Source organism: Anomaloglossus baeobatrachus, chromosome 2, assembly GCF_048569485.1.
Source record: "Anomaloglossus baeobatrachus isolate aAnoBae1 chromosome 2, aAnoBae1.hap1, whole genome shotgun sequence".
In the NCBI taxonomy this organism is placed as follows: domain Eukaryota; kingdom Metazoa; phylum Chordata; class Amphibia; order Anura; family Aromobatidae; genus Anomaloglossus; species Anomaloglossus baeobatrachus.
The window spans coordinates 637,570,299-637,583,780 of record NC_134354.1 but is presented as its reverse complement, the minus strand read 5'-3'; the positions used below and the strand labels follow the sequence as shown (position 1 = coordinate 637,583,780).

At 49.0% G+C, this 13,482-nt stretch overlaps 1 protein-coding gene and 1 long non-coding RNA gene across 2 annotated transcripts in view; one reads left to right on the top strand and one right to left on the bottom strand.

Annotated features, from left to right (window-relative positions):
• ADCY6 (adenylate cyclase 6) overlaps positions 1–13,482 on the top strand; it is a 294,110-nt gene that overhangs the window by 50,521 nt on the left and 230,107 nt on the right. The window lies entirely within an intron of this gene.
• The window catches only part of LOC142291947 (uncharacterized), a 174,900-nt gene that overhangs the window by 158,225 nt on the left and 3,193 nt on the right, over positions 1–13,482 (bottom strand). Inside the window, exon 2 of the long non-coding RNA XR_012750557.1 lies at positions 12,696–12,784. This is a non-coding gene — a long non-coding RNA (uncharacterized LOC142291947). The remainder of the gene's footprint in view (positions 1–12,695; positions 12,785–13,482) is intronic.

Below are 13,482 nucleotides of genomic sequence, written 5' to 3'. Positions count from 1 at the left end.
GCAGGGGCCTGATCGCTGGTAAGTGTCACACATAACGAGATCGCTAACGGGATCGCTACTGCGTCACCAAAACGGTGACTCAGCTGCGATCTCGCTAGCGATCTCGTTATGTGTGACAGTACCTTTACGGACACTCGTTCCTATTGGATCATGTAAATATGCATGTAATCGACTGACTAACAAACAAAATGTCCATTTTGATTGTTGATTGGATGATGTGCAGGCATAAAAATCATTCAGTAACACATTACCCTATGTAAAGTGGATGTGCCGCTGATAACATGCTCCTACATAGGGGCAGAAATGTTACGGGGGGACCTCCTGGTACAGGAATGGATGAAGATATACTACTACCAGTGGTCAGGGTCCACCGTGCAGTGATGGCAGAACTGCAGCTGGTGGTACAAGGCCCTACTGAAACCCAACAGTAAACCAGTAATTAAGGTACTCTATGTTACAGGTCACACAGAGGTACCAACAGATGTAAAGAGACTCTGTCCCGTCACAGAGGACCTGTGTATGCAGTAACCGTGTTCTAAGCCACACGATACTGCAATATGTATATACTGAACTCTATTAAATGAGTCAGATAAGGAAATATTATAGTAAATAAACAGAACTCTGTTAACTCAGTCTATATGGCGCATTACACTTCTGTTCCTTCACAGAAGGTAATAAATATGTAGCATACACGGTATGTATAGGAGTGGACAAGCAGAACGCTAGCCGTATCCTGCTAGCAGGACTCTGGGTATATGCAGTGGTGAGTGGACCGGGTACTGCTCCTATATCGGCTTGCTATATGGTACAGCCGGTTAGCCACCGGTCCCAAAGCCGCCCAAGCCCGATATCACTGGAGCCTAGCTTTGCCAGCTACTGACCCTAACTCTGTCAACAGACATGACCGTAACGCTGCCTAACCCTATCTTAATGTGTACAGCAGTATGCACGAAGACGAGTGCACACCTCCATGTGGGCATCAGGGCTATTTATCACCTCTGTACCGCCCAGAAGATGGAGGAACCACGTGTAGCCAGCCCCTTTGGCCAATGAGAGCCCTACACATCACTGATGATGTTACGGTGGCCAATAAGAAAGTGCCACATCACTGATAACGTCACCGGCCAATAGGAATGTGCCACATCACCGATGTCACGGCAGCCAATGGGGACGTGCCACATCACTAATGATGTCACGGCGGTTAGGCTACTTTCACACATCAGTTTTTTTCCCATCAGGTACAATCCGGAAAAAAACGGGTAAAACGGATCCGGTACCGCATCCGTTTTATCCACATAGATTTGCATTGTAACCGGATTGTACCTGATGGCTTTGTGTTGCATCCGTTTTTTTCCGGATGCGGCAAAATTAATCAAAGCGGCGGCCGGAGGCAACGTGTCTTGCAACGTTTTTTTGTCCGGCAAAAAAAACGCATTGCACCGGATCCGGCGCGATACGGCGTGTTTTACAATGAAAGCCTATAGACGCCAGATCCGGCGCAATGCGGTAAAAAAATGGATGCGGCTGCCGGATCCGTTTTTGTAAACTGCGCATGCACCAAATTAATTAAAAAAAACTGATCCTTCAAAAAAATGGACAAAACGGATGCAAAACGGATCCAACGGATCCGTTTTTTTACGCATCCGGCATATCGGATCCGTTAAAAACCGGATCCGGTGGATACGGTTTTACATTTTTTTTTTTTTTCCCCGGATCCTTTTGGATCAGGAAAAAGGATTGTGCCTGAATGCAGAAAACTGATGTGTGAAAGTAGCCTAAATAGGAACGTGCCACATCACTGACCTGCTCAGATAGTGGCAAAACACCCATAGGAATCCCGCACATGTTTGGTAGGCTCTTTTTGACACTTAGTGTCAGAATGCCATAAAGTCCTGGTCAGCATCCGTGGCTCAGAAGACCGGACCAAGCGACTTCGGATACGGGGAGGAACTGCTCCAAAAGGCAAACGAGGAGCCCCAGTACCCCGATTCGTTACAAGAAAGATCGTATTAAGGATCACTCTGTTTTCATTGGTACGTGTAATAATCATTGGTCTGGTGCTTGATACCGGGCCAAAATTGTCCCGTTTAAAGGGATCTTAAAGAGTAACCTTCGTTTTTAAGTTTTATTTCTTAGCTTAATAGTCCATGAAAATAAAAAACTGTGTAACGTATCTTATCTTAGAGAAATCTGCTGCTTTCTCCAACAGGACTGATCTCTGTTAAGTCCTAACTCGTGTAAAATATGTATTCAGTAAAGACGGATTATTACATTACTGAGTTGTGGGATGGCGGGTGGTTTTATAACATTCTATGTAATAGATGGAGGAAGCAGAGCGTCTACTCCTTCCATTCTACATAGAATCTTAGGAGATGACGGCTGCTACTAATAAGATACTATGTAGAATGGAAGGCGGAGCTCTGCCTCTAGCCCCTCCCACCTTTTACATAGGATATGCCAGGTGGTTTTTATAAGATTCTATTTCAATAATGCAATATTCTGTCCTGACTGAATTCACCATTTACCAGTGAACTGAGAATGATCAGTCCTGGCGATATATTCCAATTTGCTTATTTTCAAATGTACTATTGGTTTACATACTGTAAAGTAAAAAAAAAAATAAAATTAAAATGATAGTTACACTTTAAAGGGAACCGGTCACCAGATTTGGTGACTATAAGCTGCGGCCACCACCACTGGGCTCTTATATACAGAATGTTAACATGCTGTATATAAGAGCCCGGGCCGCTGTGTAGAATGTAAAAATCACTTTCTAATATTTTCCTAAACGGCCGCTGTGGTACAGACTGGTCAAATGGGTGTCTCTTTTTTTTTTTTTTCTCCGGGGGCTGGCGCCTCCTCTCTTGGCCATCTTTGTCCTCCTTCTTCTGAAGCCTGGGTGTGTGACACGTCCTACGTCATACACACAGGCCGGCATTGAGGTCCCGCTCATGTGCATTACAATACTTTGATCTGCCCTGCTCAGGACCTCAATCAACATGGCTGGATAGAGCCTGCGTCGTCCAGAGTTTCTGGTTCCAACGTCTCTTCCAGCGCCACCCGTAGAATGAATACGGTGGAGCCTGGTAACGGAAGAACATGTCGAAGATGGAGATCTTGGTGGAGATGTGACAATGTTGAGTAATTTTCCACAAAAAAACTCTTTACTTATCTTCCATGGACTGCCAATAACCATGTAACTTATAGCTCATTTCGCTGCGTAGCTGCATTCAAGATACTACCGGTCATCAGGTTTTTGCTATGTAATCTGAGGACTGCATTCTGTAGAGGTTGAAAAATGCTTGCTCTGTACAGATTCACTACACACTGACCTCTGCCCTGAGCACTGTAAGGATTCTCCGATGTCCGAGCCCGGAAGCAGCAGTCAGTTTGCTGCAAGCATGTGATATGCAGACTCCCGGCTAGAATCCTATTCGATAGATGTGGCCTCTCTCAATACGAGCAGTAGATCAGATTTAGACCATACAACCCCTTTAAGTATTTGCTGCACCATTTTCTCCAACATTTCTGCATCTATTGACAGGAAAAGTGCAGAGTAGAATACCTGTGGGTTTTTGTTTTTTGTCTCGTTCTTCTACATGCATTTTTGCTGCAGCATTTCCCCCACTCATTAGAATGGGTAAAATCTGCTGCAAAATCTGCAAGGAGAAAATAAGTCACATGTGCCTGAGACTTCAGGAGTCTCCTTCACTTTGCTGGCATCAGGAAATCCCTCTTCAGGTTTGGGGACAAAACTGGGCAGAAAAAAGCACAACAAAAACGCAAAGTATGCATATGCCCTAAAAGCAAAACCAAAAATCTAAATATTTCTATATTTGTACAGACGTGTAAGAAGTAATGTCTTTAGTAAGGTCAAGAAGGACAGGGCACTACTATGTATAGAGATTCTTAGATTTCAGTCCTTACACATACACTGCGTTTTACCGCTGGTTATTCGCAGCAACCTTATGGCACCAGAACCACTAGCAAAAATTCTTCACGGCTACGGGGTGCTTATTCATAAAAGAGCAACAGGATCCACGATAAATAATAGTAGAAAAATGAAGAGCACTCACCGATAGTTGCTGTGCAAGAGGTGGGTATTTTATTCACATGTGCAGGTTAACATGCTGTAGGCAAGGCGGGGAGGGAGTGAGACGGGACAGCACATCAGACGACGGCTGTTTCGCACCCTATACAGGTGCTTCGATGGGTCAGACCCGTCGAAGCACCAGTATAGGGTGTGAAACGGCCGTTGTCTGACGTGCTGTCCCGTCTCACTCCCTCCCCGCCTTGCCTACAGCATGTTAACCTGCACATGTGAATAAAATACCCACCTCTTGCACAGCAACTATAGGTGAGTGCTCTTCATTTTTCTACTATTATTTATTAAGAAGTAATGTCTGATTTGCTGGTTTTGTGGAACCATAACAGAAATCTATGCAACTTTGTACAGATTTAGATTTCAGCATTACTTCTTTAAAAAGAAGCCTTCATTCATTATAATAAAAAGCTGATAAGCGGCCCTGATCCAAGTCCACCATGACACCTGTACACTGCTCTTTCCAAGAGAGCTGTAATACATGGTAATGAGCCCTTTGATATTGACTGTCATTTAGTCAGCAAAACACCCTAGTGATATCTATTATGATGGATTGTAACTAATTATAGCAAAATATGACGCATAGTAATAATTGTATAAACCTGTAAACAAAACGGTTCCAATACGTCAGCTATTCAAGTCCATAAAACAAACTCATTCACCATAAACTTAATTAACGTCTACAAAAATCCAGCATGGCAACATAGAATGTGACTATTCCGGCTCATTACGGCAAAGGTTTGGCTCCGTATACTTACACATTAGTCATCCATTAGCACCAATTTCAGTGAGATTGGCAGTCTAATATAAATAGGGGGGCCTCAAGCACCCCCCCTGACAGTTGAGATCAGGGGAGAGCGGATCCAGCCTCTTGGATTTTTGATACCTCTCCCCCGGGTATGGGGAAGTTGGGAGAATGATAGCTTGGTTGAGTGTCACAGTCTTCTCCCTGTTTTTGGAGACTAGTGACAGCTTTCGGACTGGAGCCCCCATCTCTATTTGATTATCCAGGTTTAAATGTGGTTTTGTTTCCTTTAGCACCTAAACGGTTAATGTCAGTTTTGCTGCTGGCAGCTTCTCCAGCATTCTCAGCTGAGTTCTTCAGCTGTAATTACTTTGTAGTCACGCCTTCAGGTTTAAATAGAGATGTTACCCATCAATCCATGCTGTTGATACAAATCCATTTGTATACTGGCCCCCTTGGTGGAATGAGCTGAGTTGAAGCGTTCCAGAAGCTGGACTTCATCCTTTTTATGTTGCAGGTTTTCCACTTTGTTTCCCCTACCTTCTTGTCTTATTAGTACAATAGTGGATTTAGTGAACCTCACCCACCTCTCGCTAGTCAGGGTATCTGTAGGGTCTTCCCAGAGTCTCTGGGTGCTAGTTAGTGTTTTTAATCTAATATGTGTGTGTGTGTGTGTGTGTGTGTGTGTGTCCGGGATTGGCATCCGCACCGTCGCAGCTACAGCCACACATCTGGACCCCGAGAGCGTCATAGGCTTTGTTTCGAGGGGAAATTTTAACCCCCGCTCTTTAGTTATTCGCCAAAAGACCTGCCTCCATTAAAGCGAATGGAGCTGGGAGCCACAGTGCAGCCAGAACTTCAGAAGAATGCGCAGCCACGCCCTTATATGGAATGTTGGCGTGTCACAATGCAACCAAGGAAAGAGGCAGACACAGGGTAAGAGACAGACTGACGGGGAAAGAGAGAGACAGGTATAGAGACAGACACAGACAAAGAGACAGAGACCGACAGACACAGGGAAACAGACAGACAGGGAAAGAGAGGGATAGAGACAGACAGGTAAAGAGACAGACAAAGCGACAGACACAGGGAAAGAGACAGACAGGGAAAGTGACAGAGATAGGTAGACAGACAGGGAAAGAGACAGAGAGAGAGACTGGGAGACAGAGAATGGGAGAGAAACAGAGAGACAGTTACTATCCCGGGCAGCGCCGGGTGCTATGTTGTGAGGCGCAATTTTAACCCCGCGCGTTCCAATTTACCAATCAATTTTGCCCCTATCTACATAATGGGGGAAAAAGTGAAACGAAAAGTATTGGGGGCAAATTGACAGCTGCCAGATGTGAACAAGGGGGACTTAAAAAATGAGGCGATAGCGCCAAAGAGTATATACCGTACAGTTGCTAAGGTGGGGCCCTGACATGGGATACTCACCGGACTCGGGGATATGAACACACACACACAAAATGCGCCACACACTACCACGTGCTTGAACACATATACCACCCTCAGCACACATCTCACCACACATACACCAACCTCGCCACATAATCGCCCTAAAACACACACAAGTCTGGTATTATCTTTCAAAAATAAAAATCTGATTAATAAGCAGCCAAACTACAAGAACAACAAATGTACCATATAGGAAATACGGCAGCTGTCAGTCACATGACCTGTCTATATGTGTATGTGTGAGCTAATATATGCTGTCAGGGGGAGGGCTTTCTGTTGCCTGGAGATTTATCAGGCTGCCAATAGCAACCAATCACAGCGTAGCTTCTATTTCTTTGTCGCTCCATTGGGAGACCCAGACAATTGGGTGTATAGCTACTGCCTCCGGAGGCCACACAAAGCATTACACTTAAAAGTGTAAACACCTCCCCTCTGCTATACACCCTCCCGTGCATCACGGGCTCCTCAGTTTTTAAGCTTTGTGCGAAGGAGGCACACATGCACGCATAGCTCCACAGCTTAGTCAGCAGCAGCTGCTGACTATGTCGGATGGAAGAAAAGAGGGCCCATAACAGGGCCCCCAGCATGCTCCCTTCTCACCCCACTCTTGTCGGCGGTGTTGTTAAGGTTGAGGTATCCATTGCGGGTACGGAGGCTGGAGCCCACATGCTGTTTTCCTTCCCCATCCCCTTTAGGGCTCTGGGTGAAGTGGGATCCTAATCGGTCTCCAGGCACTGAGACCGTGCTCCATCCACAGCTCCTGGGGACTCTGCTGGATAAGGAGCCGAGTATCGTCAGGGACAAGGCCCTACTACTTTCAGGTACTCTGTGTCCCCGTGGGGACCGCGCACAGAAACACTCCAGCATTGCTGGGTGTGTTAGTGCGCCGGGGACCGCAGCGCTGACCGCGCTTGTGCCATCACACACTGCAGCGTGGCTGGGTGTGTTAGTTTATGGGGACTACCGCGCTGACCGCCGCTGCCATTTTTACACTGCGGCGCGGCTGGGACTGTTAGTGCGCCGGGGACTACCGCGCCGACCGGGCTTATACGCCGGCCGCGCTTATAACTTTAGTCCCCGGCTTTTGCGGCCTAGTCTCACTCTTTTCCCGCCCCCAGGCCTGTCAGTCAGGGGAAGGGCGGGACGCTGTACGAGAAGTCAGCACTGAGGTCGGCCTAGTATGGGAGTCTCCCGCCCCCAGACCTGCCAGTCAGGGAAAAGGGCGGGACGGTCGGTATGACGCCGACAGTGAGGGCTGTAGTACATTGAGCTGTCCTCCGCCCCCCTCACTACCCACGCTGAGGCACCAGATTCCCGCACTTTTTTGTGACTACGCCCACGCCTCCCTCCTCCTCAGAGAACGCCGTCAGCCATGTTTTTCAGCAACTTCTGGCTGCAGCTGAGGGAGACCCGGGACAGAGAATCTGATGGCTACAAGCCACATCCGCGGCCCCTGCCGGGCAGGAGACGGAGTATCGTCAGGGACACCCTGCAGCTACAGGTACTCTGTGTCCCTGTTGGCACGGTGCATGAAGCACCTTGGCCTCAGACGCAGCTGCGACTGCGGTGTGCATTTTTTGTCCGGGACTACCACGCCGACCGTGCCTGTTTGCCGGCCGCGGTTTGTACTTTAGTCCCCGGTTTTTGCGGCCTAGTGTGTTAAACTCCCGCCCCCGAGCCTGCCAGTCAGGGAGAAGGGCGGGATGGTCGGTATGTTGCCGACAGTGAGGGCTGGAGCACACCTCGCTGTCCTCCGCCCCCCCTCACTGATCACTATAGACCACCGGATTCCCGCAGACAGAGCCCTGCATCATAACGTAGGGAGGGCTGGAGCATACGTTGCTATCCTCCTTCCCCCTCACTGAGCACTGGGGGGCACCAGTTTTTCAAAGGTGGTCTTCCTAGGGTGTTGTCCCCCCCTTGGTGCCGCAGTGTGTGTATATATATATATATATATATATATATATATATATATGTGTATGTATGTATATGTGTTTATTTATATGGTATATGATTTCACTGTTCGGCAGCATTATTTCTTTTTGGCTGTATACCCTCACTGATTACTCTGCGGACGACAGGCTGTTGTCTGCTCTTAAAGAGTAAGGGTGCCAAGACACTGGCTTATTTTAACCTCTTGTGCGCCTATATTACGGGCACTGCACAGATGACAGCGACAGAGTTTGCATGAGGAAAACTTCGCCGGCGTTCCCTGTCCAGGCGGCAGGGACAGAGTTACAGCTTTGCTGAGAAACTCTCTGGGTCATTTTCACTATCCATGTCTCAGGCTATGGACAAATGGTCGGCTAAGAGACTAGGAGTTTGCAGTCCAGACCGGCCCCTTACACAGGCCCGGGCACTGCGGGATCGCCCCAGGCCTCTATCGGTCTGCGACGAAGCGTGTTCCAGGGGTGGCCTCTAGTTTATTACGTGGTAAACTCCAGCACGAACCGCAGTCCCAGTCCAGCTAATGCACAGATACTGTCCAGAAGCACACCTTCCCGGACAAGCGTTTTACTGAACGCCTTATAACACACGTTGCCCCTTCCTCTCTGACGTTGTTAACGTTTCGGCTCAGTGTCATAAGGTGCCCTCCAGTCTCTGGACTGGCGGCTAGATCAGTAGTAGCAGTGGCTGGCGGGTCCACGCTCAAAAATGCCACGGACAGACAGATAGCACTCCTAATGGGATCCATCTATGAAGCCATAGGCGCGTCCGTTGCCCCGGCCTTTGCAGGGGTGGGCACTCCAGGCTATCTCAGCTGCTCTCTCAGATCAATGCGGTCATCCTGGGCTCCGCAATTAGCGTCTTTGACGTCTCAGGCGAGGGTATTTTCATCCTCCGCCGGGCACAGAGAACCTTTTCTGCATGGCGGTCCAGGTCAGGGGAGTGGTCCTCACATGTCCAAGACCGATGTAGGAGACATTCTGTCTTACGGTCACAGGATAGAGCTCAGTTCTTGTCCTCCGACTCGTTGCTTCACAGCATCTCCGTCCCCCGAGCGAGCCGATGCACGTTTCCAGGCGGTGAACACTCCGAAGGCAGGAGGAGTTGCGATCCTCGTTCCCCTTCAAGAACGTAGTCGCGGCTTTTTACTCCAGCTTGTTCGTGGTACCAGATAGGACGGATCACCCCGCCCCGTTCTGGACTTCACACTGCTCAACGGACAGAGAACCTGACGGTTCCGGATGGAATCTCTCCGCTTGCCATCGCCTTTGATGGCCCAAGGAGGCTTCCTAGCATCAATCGACATCAGGGATGCTTATCTCCACGTGCCGATTGTATCAGGATATCAGCACTTCCTGCGCTTCGACATAGGGAACGAACACCTTCAGTTCGTGGCACTAACTTTCGGCCTGGTGACAGCCCTACGGGCCTTCACCAAGGTCATGACAACTGTGGTAGCGGTCCTACTCTCTCAGGCAATCTGCTGGTCAAGGCCCCCTCTCGGGTGGCATGCCAGCACAGCCTGAACATGGCTCTAGAGACTCTCCAGAGATTCGGGTGGTTCATCAATTTTTCCTAAAGTCAAGATTGACACCGGCCCAATCACTGACATATCTCGGCATGGAGTTCCATACTCTCTCAGCGATAGTGAAGCTTCCGCTGGACAAACAGCGTTCACTACAGACAAGGGTGCAATCGTTCCTTCGAGCCCAGTCACACCCTTTGAGGCGCCTCATGCACTTCCTAGAGAAGTTGGTGGCAGCAATAGAGGCAGCTCCGTTTGCGCTGATTCATCTGCGCCCACTTTAATGGGACTTTCTCCGCAAATGGGACAGCAAATCGACGTCCCTCGACAAGGACGTTGCTCCTTCTCGGGCAGCCATGGCCTCCCTTCAGTGGTGGCTTCTTCCCACTCTTGTCAAAGGAAAAAGTCCTTCCTGCCCACATCCTGGCCTGTGGTCACGGCGGACGCGAGTCTGTCAGGGAGTCTTCCTCCGCCACAGGGCTCAGGGTACATGGACTCAGCAGAGTCTTCCCTCCAGATCAATGTTCTGGAGATAAGGGCAGTGTTCTAGCCCTAAAGGCGTTCCAGCCATGGCTGGAAGGCAGGCAGATCCGAATTCAGTCGGACAACGCCAAGGCGGTGGCATACATCAACCACCAAGGCGGCACAAGCAGTCGGCAAGCCTTCCAGCAGGTCCGGCGGATTCTGCTGTGGGTGGAATCCACAGCCTCCACCATCTCCGCAGTTCACATCCCGAGCGTAGAAAACTGGGAAGCAGAATTTCTCAGTCGCCAGGGCATGGACGCAGGGGAATGGTCTCTTCGACCGGACGTGTTTCAAGAGATTTGTTGCCGCCGGGGGAAGCCGGACGTCGACATATTGGCGTCCCGGCACAACAACAAAGTCACGGCATTCATGGCACGTTCTCAAGATCACAGAGCTCTGGCGGCAGACGCATTAGTGCAGGATTGGTCGCAGTTTCCCTGCCTCACGTATTCCTCCTCTGGCACCGCTGCCCAGAGTGTTACGCAGGATCAGATCCGACAGCCACCGCGCCATCCTCGTCGCTCCAGACTGGCCGAGGAGGTCGTGGTACCCGGATCTGTGGCATCTCACGGTAGGCCAACCGTGGACACTACTAGACCGGCCAGACTTGCTGTCTCAAGGGCCGTTTTTTCCATCTGATTTCGGCGGCCCTCAACCTGACTGCGTGGCCATTGTGTCCCGGATCCTAGCGTCTTCAGGGTTATCTCAAGAGGTCATTGCCACTATGAGACAGGCCAGGAAACCAACGTCCGCCAAGATCTACCACAGGACGTGGAAGATCTTCTTATTCTGGTGCTCTGATCAGAGTTTTACTCTCTGGCCATTCGCCTTGCCCACTTTCTGTCCTTCCTTCAATCCGGAATGGAAAAGGGGGTTGTGTCTCGGTTCCCTTAAGGGACAAGTTTCGGCGCTTTCTGTGTTTTTTTTTTTTTTTTTTTTCCTTTCCAAAAGCGTCTAGCCAAACTCCCTCAGGTACGCACGTTCCTGCAGGGGGTTTGCCACATAGTCCCTCCTTACAAGCGTCGGCTAGAACCCTGGGATCAGAAACCACCCTTCGAGCCAATGAGGGATATTCTCTTTCACGCCTTTCGCAGAAGGTGGTCTTCCTAGTGCAGTCACGTCACTCCGCAGAGTGTCTGACATAGCAGCGCTGTCATGCAAGTCCCCCTTCCTGGTGTTTCACCAGGACAAGCTGGTTCTGCGCTCGGTTCTGGAATCTCTCCCGAAGGTGGTATCCTCTGTTCATCTCAATCAGGATACCTTCTTACCTTCCTTTTGTTCTCATCTGGTTCACCAACGTGAAAAGGATTTGCACTTGTTAGGTCTGGTGAGAGCACTCAGACTCTACATTTCTCGTACGGCGCTCCTGCGCCGCTCGGATGCGCTCTTGTCCTTGTCGCTGGCCAGAGTAAAGGGTCGCAAGCTCCCAAGTCAACTTGGCTCGGTGGATCAAGGAACCAATTCTTGAAGCCTACCGTTCTGCTGGGCTTCTGGTTCCTTCAAGGCTGAAGGCCCATTCTCCCAGAGCCGTGGGTGCGTCCTGGGAGTTGCTGCACCAGGCTACGGCTCAGCAGGTGTGTCAGGCGACTACCTGGTTGAGTCTGCACGCTTCACGGAGCACTATCTAGTGCATACCTACGCTCGGCAGATGCCAGCTTAGGTAGGCGAGTCCTTCAGGCGGCGGTTGCCCACCTGTAGGAAGGAGCCGTTTTACGGCTCTTTTACCGAGGTATTCTTTTACCCACCCAGGGACTGCTTTTGGACGTCCCAATTGTCTGGGTCTCCCAATGGAGCGACAAAGAAGAAGTGAATTTTGTTTACTTACCGTAAATTCCTTTTCTTCTAGCTCCAATTGGGAGACCCAGCACCCGCCCCTGTTCCCTTCGGGCTGTTTGTTCTTTTGTGTACACATGTTGTTCAGATTGAACTGTTCTTGGTCATGGTTTCAGTTCTCCGAACATCCTTCGGATTGAATTTACCTTAGACCAATTTATAAGTTTCCTCCTTCCTGCTTTTGCACCAAAACTGAGGAGCCCGTGATGCACGGGAGGGTGTATAGCAGAGGGGAGGGGTTTACACTTTTAAGTGTAATGCTTTGTGTGGCCTCCGGAGGCAGTAGCTATACACCCAATTGTCTGGGTCTCCCAATTGGAGCTAGAAGAAAAGGAATTTACGGTAAGTAAACAAAATTCCCTTCTTTGCTACAGTTAATTAATCTGAGCTCTGACTGGTTAATATAGGCAACAATTTAATAATTACATTTCTATCTATTTGTTTTGTGGTGTTTGTGTGCAGAATACATTTTTGTTAATACATTCTATTTTGTTAACAGCGGTTATGAAGCCGGGCAGTACAGCTAGTGTATGGATAAATAAATAAATTACAAAGTTTCTTACCTTTGCAATGCCAAACATGGACCGAACACAGATGGAGATTTTCACTAACCATAGACTTGTGCTGGTACTTTTCATACTTGCTGCTAAGACTGTCCACAAAAAAAACCAAAACACAGCATAGGTTATAATGGGTACATGTTCTAGCCGTGAAAACAATGACTAGTAAATACATATGTGCAACACGGACGTCTGAATGAGGCCTAAAGTGGTAAATCACAGAGATTTATTCAATACTTTTCAAGATGTTTCACAATTAATTACAATGTGCAGATCTGCTGAAACATTCATGGCAGAAATCAAGAGTTTAAGGCTGAGGCCACACAGAGGTTTGTGCGACTCCTTGCATGACGCTCGGATCACGCTCGCAGCACAGCGGGAGTAGAGTGTCATGTGAGTGTCATGCGACTGTGGTCCGATTGTGTGATCAGACCACAGTTGCGGAGGGGGGCCGGTGCTGCGGAGGGGAGGTCAGGGATTTATCTCCTCCGTTGCCGACTATTGCCATTCTCACTCTGCACTCGAGGTACCAGTGTAACACTAGAGCAGTTCGATGTTTGTCTTGCCCTATAGACTTTTATGGGTGCGAGTGGAACAGGATCGCATTGCACCTGCAGCATGCTGTGACTGTTTTCTTGGTCCGATTAGGGCTGGGAATATAATCGCTCATGGCAGCTGCCCCATAGAGTAATATTTGTTCGAGTGGAATGTGAGGGGTTTTTTTTTTTTTTTGTTTGTTGGGGTTTTGTTTTTTTTCCCCCGCATTCCACTTGCACAGTGTTTCTCGCCG